This window comes from Moschus berezovskii, chromosome 27 (assembly GCF_049115385.1).
Source record: "Moschus berezovskii isolate FMDL1 chromosome 27, NW_MosBer_1.0, whole genome shotgun sequence".
NCBI classification, from domain to species: Eukaryota; Metazoa; Chordata; class Mammalia; order Artiodactyla; family Moschidae; genus Moschus; species Moschus berezovskii.
Window position 1 is genome coordinate 6,848,005 of NC_142486.1, and position 17,412 is coordinate 6,865,416.

Consider the following 17,412-nt stretch of genomic DNA (forward strand, 5'->3'; position numbering starts at 1 on the left):
CTCCTCCCACCTCACTGCACTCCCTTAGTTTGTGATGCTTTGTTAGGGCTGCTGCTGCTGCTAAGTCACTTCAGTCGTGTCCGACTCTGTGCGACCCCATAGATGGCAGCCCATCAGGCTCCTCTGTCCCTGGGGTTCTCCAGGCAAGACTACTGGAGTGGGTTGCCATTTATTAGGGCAGCCCTAGCCAAATAATACAACATGCAAAAGTCTTTGCGTGAGAAAACTCATTTCTTTTTTCCAATCCTACAGAAATATTCTTTACAAGTCAGTCAGTCAGTTCAGTCGCTCAGTCGTGTCCGACTCTCCGCGACCCCATGAATCACAGCACGCCAGGCCTCCCTGTCCATCACTAACTCCCGGAGTACACTCAAACTCATGTCCACAGAGTTGGTGATGCCATCCAGCCATCTCATTCTCCGTCGTCCCCTTCTCCTCCCGCCCCCAACCTTTCCCAGCATCAGAGTCTTTTCCAGTGAGTCAACTTGTCGCATGAGGTGGCCAAAGTATTGCAGTTTCAGCTTTAGCATTAGTCCCTCCAATGAACATCCAGGATTGATCTCCTTTAGAATGGACTGGTTGGATCTCCTTGCAGTATAAGGGACTCTCAAGAGTCTTCTCCAACACCACAGTTCAAAAGCATCGATTCTTCAGCGATCAGCTTTCTTCACAGTCCAACTCTCACATCCATACATGACCACTGGAAAAACCATAGCCTTGACTAGACGGACCTTGGTTGGCAAAGTAATGTCTCTGCTTTTTAATATACTATCAAGGTTGGTCATAACTTTCCTTCCAAGGAGCAAGCTTCTTTTAATTTCATGGCTGCAATCAGCATCTGCAGTGATTTTGGAGCCCAAAAAAATAAAGTCTGACACTGTTTCCACTGTTTTTCCATCTATTTCCCATGAAGTGATGGGACCAGATGCCATGATCTTTGTTTTCTGAATGTTGAGCTTCAAGCCAACCTTTTCACTCTCCTCTTTCACTTTCATCAAGAGGCTTTTGAGTTCCTCTTCACTTTCTGCCATAAGGGTAGTGTCATTTGCATATCTGAGGTTATTGATATTTCTCCCAGCAATCTTGATTCCAGCTTGTGCTTCTTCCAGCCCAGAGTTCCTCATGATGTACTCTGCATATAAGTTAAATAAGCAAGGTGACAATATACAACCTTGATGTACACCTTTTCCTATTTGGAACCAGTCTGTTGTTCCATGTCCAGTTCTAACTGTTGCTTCCTGACCTGCATTGTGCATTTACCAAGACTTAGTAAAGAATCAATATTTCTGCTTCATTGATTCTTTACAAAGTCTTGGTAAATGCACAATGCAATCCTCCTTTGGGTTCTCTTCCAGAACTTTCTGGATCAGACTCCCAGGCAAGCCTTGTGCCTTCCTGGCCTCTCTGACTGCTTCTGCCATTTGCTCTGAGTCTGGAATACAGAGAGTTTTTCAGATGTTGTCATTCAGACACTAAATCGTGTCTGACTCTTTGGGACCCCGTGGATGGCAGCCCACGAGGCTTCTCTGTCCATGGAATTTCCCAGGCAAGAATGCTGGAGTGGGTAGCCATTCCCTTCTCCAGTGGATCTTCTTGACCCAGGGATCGAATCTGTGTCTCTTGCATTGGCAGGTGGATTCTTTACCACTGAACCACTTGGAAAGACCAGTTTTTCAGATACTGGAGCTTAACTCCAAAAGGCACTGAGATAAAGGTCTTTGCATACCTCCTGTGATTGCCGGGGACTCCTGGCATGCACCATTCCCATAACCCTACTTGGTGTTCTGGTGCACTGATATGCAGCGTGGAGATGTCCCTCCCTTGGTGAGTGTGGAGGGAGGAGCACAAATCTGGGCTTCGGTGCCCTTCCCGAAGCAGGTGGTTTGGTAGTGCTCGTGCTCAGTGAGGGGCTAGACTTGGGGACCTGTGAGCCCCAACACATTTTCCTCCCCTGCTCTGGCCAGACCTGGGTCATCCTACTCCCCCTCAACTGGCCCTTCCAGCCCTCCAGGGACCTCTGGGTGTAGGGAGGGGTCTTTCTTCTGACCACACAGCCTGCAGCCTCACAGGGCTGGTGGGGCAGGAGCCAGGTCCCTGTTGATTCAGATGAAATGTTAATAAAAATTTTAGCCCTAAGGGTGGGGTAGAGAGATCAACTTCCGTGAACTATTACAGTCTAATAACAGGCATCATGTACTGAGCACGTACTGTGTGCCAGCCTAGAGATAAATTCTCCCTGCATCCTTCCAGCAACTCTCCATGGTGGCTCTTATTATACCCATTTTCCAGATGAGGACACAAACTCAGATGAGACCATTGAGGCGCAGAGAGGAGAAATAACTTTGCTAGGTCTCCACAAGCTAGCAAGTAGCAGAGTCAGGACCCACCACATGCCTGGTACAATGTCAGGTGGGAGAACTACAAAGATAAAGAAAAATCCAGATCCTTCTCCTGGGAAAGTCACTGATTTATGAGGGAAAATGGGAAAGAAAGTATTGCGATATGATGGGCCGGGTATTCTCATTCAATCATGCTGACGATGAGAGCATAGAGGGGAGGAGTCTTGAAGGCAAGACTGCAAAGTTAAAGACAAGTTTTGAAGAAGTGATGGCAGAACTGAGTTTTGAAAGCTGAGGAGTAGCTGGCCAGGCAGAGAAAAGGATGAAGCAGAGTTTAGGGCAAAAACTAAGAATATGTTTTTGGAGTCCTGCTCCTACTTGGATGCAGGTCCAGTACCTAATAGTTAAAAGACCTTGATCAAGTTTCTCAACATCTTTGCCTCTTTTTTAATCATATTTAAGATGAAAATAATAATAATAACCAGTTGATACCGTTGCTCTGAAGATCAAATGAAATAATGAGTTCTGCCTAAAAAAAAAAAAAGTGAAAGTGTTAGTTGCTCAGTTGTGTCCCACTCTTTGCGATCCCATGGACTATAGCCCGCCAGGTTCCTCTGCCCGTGGAATTCTCCAGGCAAGAATACTGGAGTGGATTGCTATTCCCTTCTCCAGGGGATCTTCCCAACCCAGGGATTGAACCTGAGTCTCCCACATTGCAGGGAGATTCTTTATGGTCTGAGCCACCAAGAAAGCCTGAGGGGGAGAAAAAAAAAAGGTGCTCAATAAATCATAAAGGGCTTGCATAAAGGACTGTTACAGGGGTATGGCAGGGGATGAGGGATGAAGCTAAAAGGCAGCAAGGTCCAGAGAATGCAGGGCCTTGTACTAAGTTAAAGGAGCTGGGTCTTCATCCCATGGGCGGTGGGGAACTATTGAAAGTTTTAAGCAGGAGAATAGCATGATCAGATATATGTCTTAACAGTCTCACTCTGGCATCACAAGGGAGGATGATATTGAGGGAAAGACCAGGAGATGCTTTGATCCTGGTGAGGCATGATTTAGGGAGGCTCTGGATTAAGCAGGGGATGGATGCCAGGGATATTTGATGACAGGATCACCAGGTCTGCTAAAAAGAATGGATGCAGAGAGCAAGGGAGGAGAATGTGCAGAGGAAGAAGAGCAAGAGGCCCACGTGCTGGGTATGATGGGCTTCAAAGTCAGGAGGATGTGCTGTGCAGGGTGTGGGGGTCTGAGGGGCGTCAGCATCAGGATGGGTGAGAAAGCAGTTGCTCCCCTGGACTGGAGAGTGAGGAAAAGGTGAGGTTAGGGAAATACTCAGAAACTCATTTAAGGGAAGGTTCAAGAATAGCCCAAGAGGTGGGAGAACAAGGAGGATGTATGCCTGTGCCAAGGAAAGAGAGTTTTAAGAAGAAGGGCAGAGGACTTCCCTGGTGGTCCAGTGACTACTCTGCACTCCCAGTGCAGGGAGTCCTGATTTGATCCCTGGCTGGGGAACTAGATCCCACATACTGCAACTAAGACCCGGCTCAGCCAAATAAATAAACAAGTAAAAAGAAGAAGGGAAGGGTCCGTATCATCACACGCTATGGAGATAGGTGAGAAACGAGATAGGAGAAATGAGATAGGTGGGAGGACACGTGGTTACAGGTTTGTGTGTGTATTTATTATAGTTAGTTGATTAATATCATTAATAAGTAATTGAACTTATTGACCCTGCACACGGTTAAGTCCCAGCTGGGAAGGTGGCAGCAGAGGTGAGAGTGGCATACAGGACAGAAATGATTAATAACTTCCACGGCACTTCTGCTATCGACTTCGTCTTTGTTTTGGGTCCCTTCCGGCCATACCTTGGTCTGTCTGCTCCCTGCTATCAGAAAAATCTCCGTGGCAGACCAGTTCCTGACACAAATCAGTTTAAGATTTTCCTGGTCCTGTCTCACCTCTCACAGCTCTTCTTCTTACACCAAGATCTCACACTTCTGGACCTTTGCATGGGTAGCTCCCATTGCTGAAAATGCTCGCTTCCCTCTTTAGCCTGTTACTCACAGACATCTTCCTAGATTCAGCTCAAGCACCTTCTCCTAGACCCTTTTGGTTTCAGTGAAGTGTCTCTCTTGTGGATTTCGGCAACCTCTTCTGCTCCCAACCCTCCTGGTTCTTATTGTGTATAATTATAAACCTATTTTCCCCTTAAAAGTTGTGACTTCTTTGAGGTCGGGGACTAAAGCTCACGTTTATATGTCCTCGACCAAACCCAGTGCCTGATGTATGCTGGCACTCAAGAAATATTTTACGAATGAAAAGACACAGACTGCACTTCTTGAGACTCAATAAAGACAAAGCCTCTAACGGTGCAGTGTGTGCAGTGCTTTGGGAATTCTTCTTAGAAGACATGGGTTTGATCCCTGAGTTGGGAGGATCCCTTGGAGAAGGAAATGGCAACCCACGCCAGTGTTCTTGCTGGGAGAATCTCATGGACAGAGGAGCCTGGCAGGTTACAGTCCATGGGGTTTCAAAGAGTTGGATACAACTGAGGGACTAAGCGCACGCACGCACGCACACGCACACACATATCACAGCTTCTTTATCCATTCATCCATCAAGGGACGCTTTGGTTGTTGCCACGTCTTGGCAGTTGTAAATAATGCTGCAATGAACATGGGGGTGTAGACATATTTTCAGGTTAGTGTTTTGTTTTTTTCCAGATAAAGATCCAGAAGTGGAATTGCTGGATAATATGGTAGCTTTATTTTTAATTTTTTGAGGAACCATCATACTGTTTTCCATAGTGGCCGCACCAATTTACATTCTCCATAATGGTGCACGTGTGTTCACTTTTCTCCAAATCCTTGCCAGCACTTGTTGTCTCTAGTCTTTTTAATAATTATTCTGACAGGGGTCAAATAATATCTCACTGTAGTTTTGATTTGCATTTTCCTGATGATTAGTAATATTGAGAAGTTTTTCATGTACCTGTTGGCCATTTGTTCTCTTGTTTGGAAAAATGTCTGATCAGGTCCTTTGCCCATTATTTGATCAGATTGTTTGCTTTTTGCAGTTGAGTTGTATAAGTAATTTATAAGTTTGGGGCATTAACCCCTTATCAGATATATGATTTGCCAATATTTTCTTCCATTCCATAGGTTGCCTTTTCATTTTGATAATGATTTCCTTTGTTGTGCAGAAACTTTTTACTTTGATGTAGTCTTGTTTATTTTTGCTTTCACTGCCTTTGCTTTAGTGTGTGAATGAGCTCTTAAAACTACTTTTGCCCTGAAGGCATTTACCAGCTCAGCAGGGAACTGTTATGAAACCGATTACAGTTTCGATTATCTCATGGCTTGAGAGGGACAGAAATGAAAGTCCAAGGGACATCTAAGGTGAGAGATAAGAAAAAGCCAACTCTCCGTAATCCAACTCATGTACTCAAGGTCAGGTTAGACAGAAGAGATGTAAACCTATGTTCTTTCAACACAGAGGTAAGGTTCTTGTGAGATGATAAACCAAACCTAGCCTCTCTGAGAAACAGTAGACTAAATTTGCATTTCAGAGACGGTACAAAAAAACTCAAGCAGGAAATTTAGCTGAAAGTGGTTCTGGTTTTGATAGTGCCCCAGATATATGGCAAAAGGGAATGTTTTATTGGAAAAGTAGGAGAGATCTAGTTTCTTTGCATTCTTGCCAGTATTTGCTATATCAGTACTTTTCATTTTAGTCATTCTAATAGATGTTATTGTTTGAGATCATTGTATACATGTATTATAATTTTGTAAGTTGATCTTGTATCCTGAGATCTTGTTGAAGTCAGTTATTCTAGAAATTTTTTTAAATTGTTGATTTTTTGAGTTGGTTTTTTTTTGGGTAGACAGTCACTTCATCTGAAAATAGGTATCAGTTCAGTTCAGTTCAGTCGCTCAGTCGTGTCTGACTCTTTGCAACCCCATGAATCACAGCACACCAGGCCTCCCTGTCCATCATCAACTCCCAGAGTTCACTCAAACTCATGTCCATCGAGTCGGTGATGCCATCCAGCCATCTCATTCTCTGTCATCCCCTTCTCCTCCTGCCCCCAATCCCTCCCAGCATCAGAGTTTTTCCAGTGAGTCAACTCTTTGCATGAGGTGGCCAAAGTATTGGAGTTTCAGCTTTAGCATCAGTCCTTCCAATGAACACCCAGGACTGATCTCCTTTAGAATGGACTGGTTGGATCTCCTTGCAGTCCAAGGGACTCTCAAGAGTCTTCTCCAACACCACAGTTCAAAAGCATCAATTCTTCAGCGATCAGCTTTCTTCACAGTCCAACTCTCACATCCATACATGACACTGGAAAAACCATAGCCTTGACGAGACGGACCTTGGTTGGCAAAGTAATGTCTCTGCTTTTTAATATGCTATCTAGGTTGGTCATAATTTTCCTTCCAAGGAGTAAGTGTCTTTTAATTTCATGGCTGCAATCAGCATCCGCAGTGATTTTGGAGCCCAAAAAAATAAAGTCTGACACTGTTTCCACTGTTTTTCCATCTATTTCCCATGAAGTGATGGGACCAGATGCCATGGTCTTAGTTTTCTGAATGTTGAGCTTCAAGCCAACTTTTTCACTTTCATCAAGAGGTTTTTTAGTTCCTCTTCACTTTCTGCCATAAGGGTGGTGTCATCTGCATTTCTGAGGTTATTGATATTTCTCCCGGCAATCTTGATTCCAGAAAATAGGTATAATTTCTTCTTTTCCAATCTGTATGTTTATAACTTCCTTTTCTTGTCTTATTGCATTGGTTGTGGCTTATAGTATATTGAATAAGAGTGGTGAGAGAAGAAATCTTTGCTTTGTTCCCAGTATGAGGTGGAGAGCATTCAACCCTTCACTACTTAGTATGATGTTGACTGTAGATCTTTAGTAGGTGCTACTTTTGGGTTGAAAAAGTTCCCTTCTATTCCTAGTTTGTGGAGAGTTTTTTTTTTTTTTTTAAATCATGAATGGGTGTTGAATTTTGTCAAACACTTTTCTACATTGGTTGATATGATCATATGGCTTTTCTTCTTTAGCCTGTTAATATGGTAGATTAAATTTTTAAAATTGAAGTATCGTTGATTTCAATGTGTTAATTTCTGCTACATATATATATGAAAGTGAAAGTATTAGTTGCTCAGTCATGTCCAACTCTTTGCAACCCCATGGACTGTAGCCCCCAGCTTTTGCCTCTGAATGTCATTTTCCTGCTGGTCCTGCATTGCATCCTTTGCTATAATAAATCTTAACCTTGACTATAACTTTATATGCCGTCCTGGGAATCTGTTCAGTGAGTCACCAAACTAGTTGTGGGGGCACTGAGACAGGAAGCTGCTTTTTTTTTTTTGAAACTACAAATTCGATTTTTTAAATTGTTACAAGATTAAAATAAAATCATGTATTTATGGCTGCACACAGGCTTCCTCTAGTTTTGGTGGCCGGGGGCTGCTCTCTAGTTGTGATGCACAGATGTCTTACCGTGGTGGCGTCTCTCGTTGCGGAGCGTGGGTGCCAGGCTTGTGGGCTTCAGTAGGTGTGCCATGCAGGCTTTCAGGCTTAGTTGCTCTGGGGCATGTGGAATCTTCCTGAACCAGGGGTTGAACCCATGTCCCTTGCATTGGCAGACAGATCCTTCTCCACGGAGCCACCAGGGAAGTCCAAGAAATATACTTTACAAAAACAAAAAAAACAAAACTGAAATATAGTTGACATACAATATTATGTTAGTTTTAGGGGTAAACATAGTGATTCAACATATAAATATAATAAAAAATGATTACCACGATAAGCCTAGTAACCATCTGTCACCTTACGGTTATTGCAGTATTATTGATTATATTCCTTATGTTATATATTCCCTCCCTGTGACTATTTTAAAACTGGAAGTTGGTATCTCTTAATCCCCTTCACCTATTTTGCCCAACCCCCACCCTCCTCTCTGTGGACAGCCACCAGTTTGTTCTCTGTATCTATGGGTCTGTTCCTGTAGGAAGACTATGTGGATAGGGAATTGCAGAGTTAATGTTAGAGCCCAGGGTTCCTGTCTCCAAGTTTCTCTGTTGATAATTAGGTCCAGATATCACTCCCAAGGAGTTCTGTTTCCTTCCATAACGACCTCCCAGCTCTTGCTTAACTGGCTCCTTTATTCTCCACCTAACTTGCCATGTCATGCTTTTCTTCTTCTTCTTTTTTTTTTTTTAAAGCAAATCCTATCTTAGGGATCTTTTCCTTATTCTTTTCCATCCCTTCATACTCCTGGCCCTCTCCTCTCTCTTGGTCAAATCATAACTTGCTCTTTTTGGAGACCCCAGAGTACTAATGCCTAACCCAGTGGTTCTCAACAGGGGGAGATTTGTCCCCCTCAAAGGATACTGGGCAGTGCTTGGAGACATTTTAAAAAATATCTTTTTGGCTACTTGAGTGGCATATGGGATCCTAATTCCCCAACCAGGGATCAAACCCACGCCCCCCACATTGAAAGCTCGGAGTCTTAACCACTGGACCACCAGAGAAGTCCCTGGAGGCATTTTTGACTGTCATAACTGCGGGTTACTATTGGCATTTAATGGGAAGAGGCCAGAGATGCTGTTAAATATCCTACCACGCACAAGTCAGCCCTCCATGAGAGGGAATTATCCAGCTCACATGTCAGTAGCGCCGAAGTGAAGCAACCCTACTTTAAGCCTATGCCTGGGGAGACCGCGTCTGACTCCTGACCGGCTCTTTGTATTTGGAGCTGTTGTGCCAGGCCAGTCAAGGCTGTATTGCTTTGAATTTGTGGTGAATGACTTGATAATCCATGGTTTTGTGGGCTACATGGAGGGGAGTGGCTTCCTGCCACACAGCCAAAGGATAGGGCTTTGAACCTCTTTAGAATTCCACGGAGACTGAATTATAGTTGCCAGGATCTCAGTGTGGGACGTCCAACCCAACAGCCTGGGTGGGTCACAGCCTCACCCACATGCTGGCCTGAGGCTTCAGTAGCGTGCTGGAGTGCCAAGCGTCATGATGATGGTGGTGATGGTTTCTTTCCCCGAATACTGGCAGTCTACTGCTTGTCCAGTGTTGGCTCCCTGGTGCTTATGTTTTTACTGCTGGGTTTTGTGGCTGTGATTCTCATGTGTATGCTTTGCAAATGACCTGGTTTGGTACAACTTGGATGAGATGATGACTGACCAGGGTGACAATGGCTGGAAAACTATCTATACAGACGTCTTCCGCTTTCCTCCACACTGTGGTCAGCTCTGTGCTGAGTTTGGCGTGGGTACCCAGAAGTGTGGGGCATTGATCCTGATCTTGGCACTGGTGAAATGATGAGAATTATTTAATTAAAAATTTTGGTTCTACTGGGTCTTCATTGCTTTGTGCGGGCCTTCTATAGTTGCGGCGAGTGAGGGCTACTCTCTAATGGCTGTATGCTGGGCTTCTCAATGCAGTGGCTTTGCTTTCAGAGCACGGATTCTAGGGTGCCTGGGCTTCAGTAGTTGCGGTACATGGGGTTAATTGCCCCTCGACATGTGGAATCTTCCCAGACCATGGATCAAACCTGTGTCCTCTGCATTGGCAGGCAGATTCTTTGTTGTTGTTATTTACTTTGGCAGGCAGATTCTTAACCACAGGACCACCAGGGTAGATCGGTGATGAGAATTAATCAGGAATTTCTTTCAAGGGGGTAGAAGTAAGTAGGTAGTTTGTTCAGAAAAGATTTGTGGATCTTCTTTTCCACCCCAAGGTGAAGGGCACACCTAAGACCATCACTCCAGCGGTGACAAGTGTTATTTTATTTTAGGTTTTCTGTACCAAAGAACTGAGTGAGACCATTTTGCTGGAATCCTGGCTCTGGGAGAATTGGGCTAATTCCTCCAAAATTGCTGGAAGCTGGACATGTGACCTAACAAACTTTCCACTACTACCCTGCGGGCATTCTTAGCAGGGTGCTGTGTGGCTTGTTGTGTGTATCGTCAGGGGGCCATTAGCTTGACACCATCTAGTTGCAGGTCCCAATCTGCTGCTTCTCTGTCTACACGTCCAGCCATCTCTTTTGGCAGATGGTAGGCCAGCGCTGGATGTGGTTCATCAGTCTCTTCTCTGATGGAGATTTCTGGTTCCCTGGTGGGTAGGCCTTGACGTAGGAACTTAGAAATGTCATAGAACCTGAAAGAGAGTCAGTGTGAGGCTTCCTGCCTGGACCCTCACATGCCTGCTGGCTTGTCCAGGATCCACCATCCATCCAATGTCTTGTTCTTTTATTAAAAAAAATTTTTTTGGCCATTCTGCATGGCATATGGGATTGAGCCCTTGCCCCATACAGCACAAGTGTGGAGTCTTAACCCCTGGATTGTCAAGGAAGTCCCCAATGCTTTATTCTTTATTTAAAAATAATGTTTATGTTTATCTATTTGACTGTGCCGGGTCGTAGTTGGGGCATGCGGGATCTTTTTTTTAGTTGTGGCATGCAAACTCTTGTTGCAGCATGTGGGATCTAGTTCCCTGACCAGGGATTGAACCCATGTCCCCTGCACTGCAAGGTGAATTATTAATCATTGGACCACCAAGGAAGTCCCTCCCTAGCTTATTTTTAAAGAAAATTTTTATTTTATAATAGTTGTAGGTTTATAGAAAAGTTGCAAAGGTAGAGAATTCCCATATACCCATATGTAGTTTCCCATGTTATTAACATTTTATGGTACACTTGTCATATTAATGAAACAATGTCCTGTGCTGTGCTAAGTCGCTTCAGTTGTATCCGACTCTTTGTGACTTATGAACTATAGCCCACCAGGCTCCTCTGTCCATGGTATTCTCCAGACAAGAATCCTGGAGTGGGTTGCCATGCCCTTCTCCAGAGGATCTTCCCAACCCAGGGATCAAACCCATGTCTCTTATGTCTTCTGTATCAGCAGGCAGGTTTTTTACCACTAGTGCCACCTGGCAAACTCCAGTGAACCGTTCAGTTCAGTCGCTCAGTCGTGTCCGACTCTCCGCAACCCCATGAATCACAGCACGCCAGGCCTCCCTGTCCATCACCAACTCCCGGAGTTCACTCAAACTCATGTCCATCGAGTCGGTGATGCCATCCAGCCATCTCATTCTCTGTCGTCCTCGTCTCCTCCCACCCCCAATTCTTCCCAGCATCAGACTCTTTTCCAGTGAGTCAAATCGACGCATGAGGTGGCCAAAGTATTGGAGTTTCAGCTTCAGCATCAGTCTTTCCAATGAACACCCAGGATTGATCTCCTTTAGAATGGACTGGTTGGATCTCCTTGCAGTCCACCATTACTAACATATTATTAAATAAAGTTCATACTTCATCTAGATTTCCTTAGTTTTTACCCTATGTTCTGAGATGCCATCCAGAGTAATTACATTTCTTCATGTTTCTCAGGCTTTTCTTAGATATGACAGTTTCTCAGACTTTTCTTGTTTTTGATGAGCTTGACAGTTGAGGACTCAAGACACTTTGTAGAATGTCCTCACCTGGGGTTTGTCTGAAATTTTTCTCATGATAAGACTGGGGTTATGGCCTTGGGGAATAAAGGCCACAGACAGAGGCAAAGTACCACTGCCATCACACCATATCAAGGGCATCTACTCTCAACATGTTGACTCACTGGTGATATTGACCGTCACCTGGCTGAGGTGGCTTCTCCACTATGAAGTCCCCCAACCCATCCCATTTCCATGCTGTGCTTTTTGGAAGGAAGTCACGATGTGCAGCCAATATAGTATCCTTTTTAACACATCAGATCTTGCTTTTCCTCTTATAAATTCTCAGTTATTAGAGGCATTAATTTCTACTGAGTCCATATTTTTCCAAACATTTAATTTTAATGACACCAATACCAAGCAGTTATATAGCAAAGATGAATAAAAAAGGCATGATTTGAGAGACTAGTTCTCTTAATACTTCCGAGAACTCAAAACTAATGTCCTAAGAAGGCCTTTAAATGCCATAATAGCCATTTTTAGGAAAAACTTAAAACCATATGCAGCTGTAAGACCAACGGAATTATTCTGAATGCTTCCCTTTGTCTCAAGGAAAGTTATCAGAAGAAATAGGACCATTTCAGTTCTCTTTAGAAAGCTTATTTTAAGAAGAGTCTTGGATCTTAAAATATAATTTCCTCACGACTCTCTGAAGTTCCAAAAAGGGAAGCATGATTGTTAATGTTATATTTGTCCCTTTGTCATAGACGGGGCTATTTTCAGACTAGATAGAATGATCTGTGCTTTGTACAGACTTCACAGTACATTGAGGGCTGTGGAAGAATCACCCTGAGTGCACATGTGGCCACGGAATAGGACTTGAAACATGAGGTTACCCTTGTGTAGTACTGAAGAACATCTGAAGTTTTCTATTTTTGCTCTTATGACCTACTTATTAGAACCATGACTTGTTTGATGCTGAGTTTCTGGACATGAGTAGTTATTAAGAGAAAATATGACTTTTTTTTTTAACAAAATGGTTCCAGGAATACATTGTAGGGGAAAAGGATAAGTGTTTAAAATGCTCCCTGTGTTGAGAAACCTCTGTGCAATCCCTGACTTCATAATAAATAGGACATTTTGTGAGGAAGCTCCATTATTCTCCTTTTGCCCTTTTCCCTTTGATCGAATGCCACGGTCATGTACGCGACTGGCCACATCGAGTCCAACATCTCTTGAGGGCAGTGTTCCATCTCTGAGTGACTCTCACCAGCTCCATCTTACCCACCTTATTTTTACCCATGAGAATTTTGAAAAAGAAGAGTAATGAGGGAAGTAACCTTATCAGATATTGAAACAACTTATAAAGCAAAATAATTAAGATAATGATGTATTGGTGGAGATACAGACCTATAGAGATTCAAGAAAGAACTCCAATTCAAATGGAATTTGACACATGATAAAGGTAGCATTTCAAAATAGCTAGGGAAGATAGTTATTCACTAGACAGTGTTGAGAGGTGGTGGGAGGGAGAAACCTGGATCTTGACCTAATTCCTTACATCGTATTGAATTCCGCTTGGATCCAAAATTTAAACTTAATAAAATGAAGCCATAAGATACTATTATAAAGAGTTAGCATTTTAACAGTTCCAGAATGGAAAAAGTATAAAATTATGCAAAATTTAGAAGCTAAAAAACAAAAATGCAGTAACCTCTGTTTGATTTAAAGACACACACATGCATGTACACACACCAACTCAAAAAGACAAATGCCAAATCTGAAAGATATCTGCAACCATTTCATACACGAAGGGCTGACATTTTCAGAGAGTACAGATGTTCTCTGAGTGGGGAAAATAGGAAGCAAAAAACATAGGAAAAGATGCCTAACGTTACTCACAATCAAATTTAAATCGTTTCTGCCCACTAGGCTAAAAACAATGAAAATTCTGGGTGAGAAGTTTAAGGCCACAGGACCTTCTTTAGGTTCACTGCGCCCTCTTTTGCATGTGGCCATCTTCCTCGGGCTGCTGCGCCTCAGCATGGCTGCTTTGGGTGTACTGCTCTCTACAGGTGTCCGGAGACTGCACTGCAGCACCGCGGCTCGGGCAGGCAGCCAGTGGCAACTCCGGCAGGGCCTTGCTGCCAACCCCTCCGGCTACAGGCCCCTTACGGAGCTCCCAGACTGGTCGTAGGCGGATGGCCGCCCTGCTCCTCCAATGAAAGGCCAGCTTCGAAGAAAAGCCCAAAGGGAAAAGTTTGCGAGATGAGTTGTACTGCTGTCACAGGAAATGGATGCTGGATTACAGGCATGGCAGCTCAGACAGCAGGAGAAGTTGCAGGAAGAAAAAAGGAAGCAGCAGAATGCTCTTAAACCCAAAGGGGCTCTACTGCAAAACCCACAACCAAGTCAATAAAAAAGCAACTTCTGTCTCCCTTCCCAAGCCTGTCTCTGGCTTTCTTTTTTATTACCTGGATATGTCTTCCCTACCAGAAGAAAGCCTTATGTTCCCCATCAGGGCAAAAGGATGGACACCAAGAAGAACGGGCTATAAAACCACTGCCTGGAAGGGTTGACTCAGTCCCCTCACCCCCAGCTCCATTCCAGTTCAGCAGAATATTGCTCTGGAGTATTTACTCTTTTTGGAGAAGGAAATGGCAACCCACTCCAGTGTTCTTGCCTGGAGAATCCCAGGGACGGAGGAGCCTGGTGGGCTGCCGTCTATGGGGTCACACAGAGTCAGACACGACTGAAGTGACTTAGCAGTAGCAGCATCTTCCTCCACCTGTTTACAGCATGGCTGCTGTACCTCCAGGCATCACGACCAGGGTCCAGCAGAGACAAGGGGGCAGGTAGGGAAAAGGCCAAAGGTTCTTGCTCCAGAGTCTGCTCCCTGTCACGTGTTTTTCTTTCTCACGTGTTTCAGCCCAATTCTGATCCCATCTCCTTTGCTAGAATCATTCTGGGGCTGCCTGGAAGAATGGGGAAGTGATTTTTTTTTAAATTTTATACTAAAAAGTATACCACTTAGGGATTTTCACGAGGTGAACATGCCTGTCTGACCAGCACTCAGATCAAGAAACAGTGGCTCCTTGCCACTGCCCACATGCTCTCTCCCAGTCACTAGAGAAGGTGCGCATTTTTAATGGGCACCTTCTCCCTGTGGCCAAAGTTGGGTTCAGAAAGAACAAGAGAATATCAGAGACGAGCAGTCTGTTACACCCTTCACTTTATATATTCGCCCCAAAGGCACTCCTATCATCGATCGGCTCAAATCTTTCATTCTCAGTCCGAGAAACTTTATATTTTAAGAGACAAAGACTGAAATTTATATTTCCTGTAATTTCACGTGAGCCTGGGGCCAGGCACACCTGGCCTGAATGGGAACTCTGTGCAGTCATGGATTCATAGGCAGCTGCATTGAGATGGTCCCCGGGGAACACTGATCAGGTCTGAGTTTTGAGGTGCCCGTGAATACAGAGACATCCTGGAGAATCTGTTCCACAAATGGGATGAACATGAGAACATTCGCAATTCATACACATTTTTTAAGAGGTGAGAAAACCCACAAGTCAGATAGGTGTGGCCACATCTTAGAACAGAATTTACAGTACACATCTTGGAGAAAACATCTTTGTTATGAAACAGAGGCCGCTTTTCTCCGGGCACCCCGCCTCCCCAGCGTTCTGACGTTCATCCTGGGGAGAAGCCGCTTGCAGGAGGCATCCGGCAGCATCCTGACACCAGCTAATTCACATGCAGCAGAAACTCTTACAAATGCCGTAACTGTAAGGGCTTCCGGGAAAAGCAAAGCTCATTCAACGTCAGAAAAGTCACACTGGAGAAAAACCACACGCGCGTCATAGCTGTGAAAGCGCTTTTAGACGGTGCCCAGAGCTAATTAGACATCTGGGATTTCAGAGTGGATAGGAGCCCTGGGAGCAGAAGGGATGAGGAAGAACCTTCAATCAGAGTGCCAGCCTCGGACAATGTGGGCTGATTCACCGGGCGGGAAGCAGGCGTGTGTGCTGAATGGGGGAGGCCGTCCAGGGGAGGCTCTGGGCGCACTGAACTCATTCACGCCGGAGAGCAGCCTGTGAGTGGAACCAACGTGGAGCGTCATCTTTGGAGAATTTACAGGAAAGAAACACTCTCATTGGAAAGATTGTGGGAGAGCTTTTAGCCAGTAATCAGGCTAATTCATTCTGGAGAAAAGCCTTGATTGTGAAGAATGAGGAAAAGCCTTCAGTTCTTTTCCTTATTGGATTTCAGAGACTCTTTAGTGATATATGGGGAAACTTTGAGGAGGGGAGGGGGTTCAGGGTTTATTGTCAATTAAAGCCTAAATTCCATTAAGTAGGGGCTTAAACTTTATTGCTTCTTCCACTGCAACCAAGATTTCCATTTCTTTCTCTGTCTCATAGAATATATATATATTTATCTCTAATGACTTGGGAAGATACGCTTATAAACTTGCTTTTACAAGCTTAACTTCTATTCCCTGTAGGTATTCAGTCCAGTTTTGCTGAATGAATGAAGTAATACAACAGGCAAACAGCAGAGTCAGCCTAGTCTGAACCTTCAAGGGCAGGACTCCAAAAATTGTGGAGGGTGTGAAAGGACTTTGTTGAGGGGGCGAGGCAAATTCTACCCTAACTGCAACACATTCGAGTTCGGCCCCCATTAGCTTGAGGAACTTCTATGGGCCACGTCTCTTTACTGCTGAAGACTATTTTGAGATGGGAAAAGGCGGGGTGGCGATTTTTCTCCAGTTCTGAATGCATCTGACAGCTACATGAGAGGATACCAGTTTCACTTTGTTTTATATTTATATTTATGTTTATATTTATAAACATTTAAAGAGGAAGGGCTAGAGTTCCTAAGTTCAAGTCCTCTTTTCATGAAGCAAGGGTCAGGCACATTTTCTTGTGTTGAAGCAACACAAAAACCACATTATGTGATGAAAATTGGATCAGAAGAAAGCTTCATCTAGTCCTTATCCACCAACTGCGTTTTCACCTCCCAGCTGAACTCCTTATCCCTAGCCTGGGATTCTAAGTCTTCTAGGAGACATCCTTGCTTGCCACTATATCCATTCCCCAGCTGAGGAAGAAGCGATTCAGGTCCTATGCGTTTCTGGCTCCTGGCTTTGCTTAGAGAAGAAAGGAAGGAAAGGTAAAGAAAAAAGGGCCAGGTGGCGAAGGAACAAAGCATGGAGAAAGCGGGAAGTGGCCTCAAGTCAGGGCACCCTATTCCCCAAAGGATATGAAGTGTCACTTAGGCTGGCTGGAGAGTAACTAAAAAGCCTAGTTTTCCATCATTTAAGTTCTAGCTGCCATACATTTCCTTCATCTAGTACATGGGGCTCATAAAACCCTGCTGTGTGACACTGGCCTCCTCCAGAATTCCTCCAACCTAACTCACCATTTGCCAATTCCAACTTGCTTCTCCTTCTGCCACGGCCTTCTGGTCCATGCTCAGGCTCTGCATCCAGGGACTAACACCCACCCCCCACCTTTCCATGCGGATTTGTTCTAAAATTCCTCATGGAGCCCCAGTTTAGAAGACTCAAGCTCATACATCTGGAACTGTCCTGAATCTTTCTTTCCTCATCAG

The 17,412-nt window shown here is 44.3% G+C and overlaps 1 pseudogene; it reads left to right on the forward strand.

Moving 5' to 3' along the window:
- The first annotated feature begins 13,718 nt into the window (after positions 1–13,718).
- On the forward strand, positions 13,719–14,235 carry LOC148773627 (large ribosomal subunit protein mL52 pseudogene; annotated as a pseudogene).
- The last annotated feature ends 3,177 nt before the right edge of the window (positions 14,236–17,412 follow it).